We start from the raw sequence: 6,330 nt of genomic DNA, 5'->3' as shown, positions 1-6,330 counted from the left end.
TAGGCAGCCCTGGGTCACTGAGAAGTGGACCCCACCGGTCAGGTTTGACCTAGACAGTCACAGTTGACATGCTGGCGTCACAGTGACATCATGCTGACATAGTAATCCTTTTCTGGAAGTTAAATAAATCTTAAATGATTTATTTATTTCAGAAAATAGCCAAAACTTCTAAAAATCATAGAAATTCAACCGTAACTCCAAATGAAATAATTTATATATGAAAAATTATCAGAGAAATTTAAAGAATCCATCCGTACCATTTTCATGCATGTTTGAGCAAGTTAACCTCACTGTTTAGGATGAAACAAGATTAGGGCAAATTTCATAATAGGTTTGGAGTTGGAATTTGATATAGTTTTGAATTCCACTTCAATTAAAATGACTTTCTGTTGCATTAGCCCAAATCACAACATATTGCCATGTCATGATCATGCATCATATTGTTGCATTGCATTGATTGTATTGTTCCTTGTTTGCCGGTAATTGCCCTCTCTCAGTAGACGTTGTTTCCAACGACGTGATCGATGACACCGATGAAGAGCTATACTATCTTCAGAAGTGCCAGGCAAGCAAAACCCCCTTGTTCATTCAGATACAATCCCACGCTCTCGCTCCTACTCTCTTTTACTGCATTAGGACAACAACGATTCAACTGTTACATGCTGCGGTAGTTGAACCCCTTTCCTCTGCATGACCTGTCATTGCCACAGTAAATAGATGAAACCCACTAGCATGAGTAGGAGTGGTTTGAGCCCTGATGTGCCTACTCATTCATGCTTGTTGTCATGCCTGCTACTGCTTAGAGTCGAGTCGGGTCTGATTCATCGGCCATGAATTGGAATGTGGTGAACATGTCCTACTATTGAGAGCTAAGTGTGTGAACACGATTTGGTAAAGGTAGCGGTGAGAGGCCATGTAGGAGTACATGGTGGGTTGTCTCATTGAAACCGTCCTCAGAAATTGGGTTCTATGTTTGTGATCCATGAACAGTTACTACCACACATTGGGTTCCGGTAACTCGACCCCTCTCGGCTTATTAACCAACTCGATCTCTATCCAGGAGTTGCAACTAGTTTCTGGTGTTTGTAGGTTGTGTTAGTGGTCTACCAAGTGGCACCCGGTACAGGTGGGCTTGGGACAGACTAGGCACCGTGACATGGTGTACCAAGCGTAGATCCATCCATGGAGGTGGGCTTGGGAACCCTGCACACATCGTTTGGGGCCGTGAGCGACACCCCGGCCGGATCTCCTTGCGAATGGAACCCGAATAGGTGCTAAACCTGGACTAGAGACTTGTGTGGTTAGTCAAGTTGTGGCCGACTCCCTCGCCAGGCTTCCGCTTGAAGGTTGCCGAGGTACATGACGTGTACATGGTGGTAAGGGGCGAGAGCGTGTGTGAAGAAGTACACCCCTGCAGGGTAATCATTATCTATTCGAATAGCCGGATTCCTCATGTATGGAAACTTGGACCCCTTGCATAGTTCATAGACAAGTGAAAGTGGATACTCTAAAACTCGCAAGATAAGTGTGGGTGTTATGGATGGCGTTCTCGTAGGGAGACGGGAGCGGATCCATAGTGGTGTATTGATATGGTGATTATGTGGACTCGTGTGCGCCACCTCAAAAGAGTTGCTTGCAGTCGTAGTTCAGGTTAGCCACTGAGTCAAAGCTGGCTTGCTGCAGTTAAACTCCACCACCCCCTTTATTGATTCCGATGCATATGTAGATAGTTCTGATGTAAGTCTTGTTGGGTACATTTGTACTCACGTTTGCTTATTTATGTTTTGTAGAGAGATGTCCGTCTTGCTAGTAGTTCTGTGTGGACTTCGACGTTTAGCTTGATACCTCAGCTACGATCTTGCACCCTCGGCAGGATCTGGTAGATAGTCAGGCTTCTCAGCCTTTTTCATTTATAGATGTTTGTACTCAGACATGTTAAGCTTCCGCATGTGCTTGTTGCTTGTATGCTCTGAATGTTGGGTCATGAGACCCATGTTTGTAATTTCTCGCTCCTCGGAGCCTAATGAATAAATACTTGAGTCATAGAGTCTTGTTGTGATGCCATGTTGTATTTACACATATCGAGCATATTGTGTGTATGATTGAAATGCTTGGTATGTGTGGGATCCGACAATCTAGTTGTTTATCCTTGGTAGCCTCTCTTATGGGGAAATGTAGTCTAGTGCTTCCATGAGCCATAGTAGTCCGCTACAGCCCGGTTCACCGGAGTCTTGCTAGCCCAGCACTACTGCTCAGGACACTTGACTGGCCGGCATGTGTTTCACTTCGTTCCTGTGTCTGTCCCTTCAGGGAAATGTCACGCGGTGACATCCGGAGTCCTGCCTAGCCTGCTACAGCCCGGGTTACCGGAGTCCTGTTAGCCCAATGCTACAGCCCGGATTCACACGTTGATGACCGACATGCTCGATGTGATTCATGTATGCCTGTCCTCATGGGTTAGCGCCGCTTTGGGTTCATGACTAACCATGTCGGCCCGGGTTCTCTGTCATATGGATGCTAGCGACACTATCATATACGTGAGCCAAAAGGCGCAAACGGTCCCGGGCCAGGTAAGGTGGCACCCGTGGGAATACCGTGCGTGAGGCCGCAAAGTGATATGATGTGTTACATGCTAGATCGATGTGGCTTAGAATCGGGGTCCTGACATTTTTCGTATTATTTAATTCATTAAGCAAATCATTCTGAGCTTTAAGTACTTGTTCGACTTGAGTGGTAACCGTAGAAGCATGTTTACTAATAAGTTTAAGTTCACCTTTAACTCTAGACATATAATCACTCAACTGTTCAATCATATAAGAATTACGTTTTAATTGTCTACCAACATAAACATTGAAGTTTTCTTGTTTAACAATACAATTATCAAACTCATCTAAGCATTGGCTAGCAGACTTATTACAAGGAATATCACCTTCATCAAATCTATAGAGAGAATTTACCTTTACTACCTATGTCAGGTTATCAGGATGATGTATTTCTTCAATAGGTGGTAAATTCTTAACATCTTTGGCTTTAATACTTTTTTCTTTCGTAGATTTCTTTGCCTCTTGCATATCTTCAGGACTGAGAAACAGAATACCCGTTTTCTTCAGAGTTGGATTAGGAGTTGGTTCAGGAAGTGTCCAATCATTTTCATTACTCAACATATTATTCAATAGCAATTCAGCTTGATCAACAGTTCTTTCCCTGAAACAACAACTAGCACAACTATCCAGGTGGTCTCCGGAAGCATCGGTTAGTCCATTATAAAAGATATCAAGTATTTCATTTTTCTAGAGAGGATGATCCTGCAAAGCATTAAGTAATTGGAGAAGCATCCCCGAAGCTTGTGGTAGACTCTCTTCTTCAATTTGCACAAAAATATATATTTCCCTTAAGGCAGCTTGTTTCTTATGAGCTGGGAAATATTTAGCAGAGAAGTAATAAATCATATCCTGGGGACTATGCACAAGACCAGGATCAAGAGAATTAAACCATGTTTTGGCATCACCCTTTGATGAGAAAGGAAACAACTTAAGGATAAAGTAATAGCGAGTTTTCGCACCATTAGTGAATAGGGTGGCCATATCATTTAATTTAGTAAGATGTGCCACAACAGTTTCAGATTCATAGGCATAGAAAGGATCAGATTCAACCAAAGTAATTAACTCAGAGTCGACACAGAAATCATAATCCTTATCGGATATACAGATAGGTGAAGTAGGGAAAGCAGGGTCAAATTTGATTCTAGCATTTAAGGATTTTTCATTAAGCTTAGCTAATAATTTCTTAAGATCATATCTATCATTGCAAGCTAAGAAGTCTCTAGCAGTTTCTTCATCCATAACATAACCCTCAAGAACAATAGGCAATTCATATCTTGGGGGAGAATCTTCATCATTACTTTAATCAATATTATCAGTTTCAATAATTTCATTCTCTGTGACCCTAGCAAGTTGCTCATCAAGAAATTCACCTAGTGGCATAGTATTATCAAGCATAAAAGTAGTTTCATCATAAGTATGATGCAAAGCAGAAGTGGCATCATTAATAACATGTGACAAATCAGAATGAATAGCAGGAGTAGGTGTCACAAGTTTACTCCAAACAGAAGGTGAATCAAGTGCAGAGCTGGATGGCAGTTCCTTACCTCCCCTCGTAGTTGAGGGAAAAATCTTGGTTCTTTTGTCTTTCAAGTTCTTCATAGTGATCAGCAGATATAAATCCCAAGTGACTCAAAGAATAGAGCTATGCTCCCCCGCAACGGCGCTAGAAAATAGTCTTGATAACCCACAAGTATAGTGGATCGCAACATTTTTCGAGGGTAGAGTATTCAACCAAAATTTATTGATTCGACACAAGGGGAGCCAAAGAATATTCTCAAGTATTAGTAGCTGAGTTGTGAATTCAACCACACCTAGAAAACTTAATATCTGTAGCAAAGTATTTAGTCACAAAGTAGTATGGAAGTAATGATAATGGTGGGAAAAGTAACAATATTCGTTTTTTAGTAATTGTAACAGTGGCACGGAAAAGTAACTAAGCAAAGATCAATATGTGAAAAGCTCATAGGCAATGGATCAGTGATGGATAGTTATGTCGGATGCGATTTCTCATGCAACGGTTATAACATAGGGTGATATCAAACTAGCTCGAGTTCATCAATGTAATGTAGGCATGACATCTTTTGTCCTACCCTCCCGTGGAAGCGGGGTCCTATTTGAAACTAAGGGATATTAAGGCCACCTTTTAATAGAGTACCGGACCAAAGCATTAACACTTAGTGAATACATGAACTCCTCAAACTACGGTCATCACTGGTAAGTATACCGATTATTGTCACTTCGGGGTTAACGGATCATAACACATAATAGGTGACTATAGATTTCAAGATAGGATCAAGAACTCACATATATTCATGAAAACATAATAGGTTCAGATCTGAAATCATGGAACTCGAGCCCTAGTGACAAGCATTAAGCGTAGCAAAGTCATAGCAACATCAATCTCAGAAGATAATGGATACTAGGGATCAAACCCTAACAAAACTAACTCGATTACATGATAAATCTCATCCAACCCGTCACTGTCCAGCAAGCCTACGATGGAATTACTCACGCCCGGTGGTGAGCATCATGAAATTGGTGATGGAGGAAGGTTGACGATGACAATGGCGACAGATTCCCCTCTCCGGAGCCCCGAACGGACTCCAGATCAGCCCTCCCGAGAGAGATTAGGGCTTGGCGGCAGCTCCGTATCGTAAAACATGATGAATCCTTCTCTCTGATTTTTTTCTCCCAGAATGTGAACATATACAGTTAGAGTTGATGTCAGTGGAGCACCAGGGGGCCCATGAGGTAGGGGGTGTGCCCAGGGGGTAGGCGCGCCCCCACCCTCCTGGACAGGGTGTGGTCCCCCTGGCCTTGATTCTTTCGCCAGTATTTTTTATATATTCCAAAAATATTCTCCGTTGATTTTCAGGTCATACCGAGAACTTTTATTTCTGCACAAAAATAACACCATGGCAATTTTGCTGAAAACAGCGTCAGTCCGGGTTAGTTCTATTCAAATCATGCAAGTTAGAGTCCAAAACAAGGGAAAAAGTGTTTGGAAAAGTAGATACATTGGATACATATTAGGAGACAACTCGGAAGTTTTAGAGAGTCATTTATTTCCATTGGGTGCTTTTATAGAGTTTAAAAACAAAAAAGTAAAGAGACAAGCATTGTTGAAGTGAGGTAGCTCCTTGAACTTTGTTCATGCTCATGAAAACTTTGTGAATCTTGATTAAAGAAACTTTGTGAATCTTGATTAAAGGATGTTTACATTGCTTGTTGGTTTGTGCGGTGCAAAACAGAAACTTTGGCTGTAGTGCACGATTTTACATTTTTTACTGGAATGTCAAACGGTTCTGAAACTTTTTGCACTGTATTTCTATACAAATTGTTTATTTTCCTAATTGTTTTAGAATTTTTTGAGTAACAGAATTATGGTGAATGTTCAGATTAATATGGACTGACCTGTTTAAGACAGATTCTGTTTTGATTCATTATTGGCTTGTTTTGATGAAATTATCGATTTCTATCAGTGGATTAAGCCATGGAAAAGTTATATTACAGTAGCTACAATGCAAAAACAAAATATGAATTGGTTTGCAACAATACTTAGAGTAGTGATTTGCTTTATTATACTAAAGGATCTTGTGTGGATGAAGTGATCAAGGATCGAGGAGGTTTTGATTTGAGGAGAAGGAGGAGAGGCAAGAGCTCAAGCTTGGGGATCCCCAAGGCACCCCAAGTAAATATTCAAGGAGACTCAAGCGTCTAATCTTGG

Source organism: Triticum dicoccoides, chromosome 6A, assembly GCF_002162155.2.
Source record: "Triticum dicoccoides isolate Atlit2015 ecotype Zavitan chromosome 6A, WEW_v2.0, whole genome shotgun sequence".
Classification (NCBI taxonomy): Eukaryota; Viridiplantae; Streptophyta; class Magnoliopsida; order Poales; family Poaceae; genus Triticum; species Triticum dicoccoides.
This window is presented reverse-complemented; position numbering follows the sequence as displayed.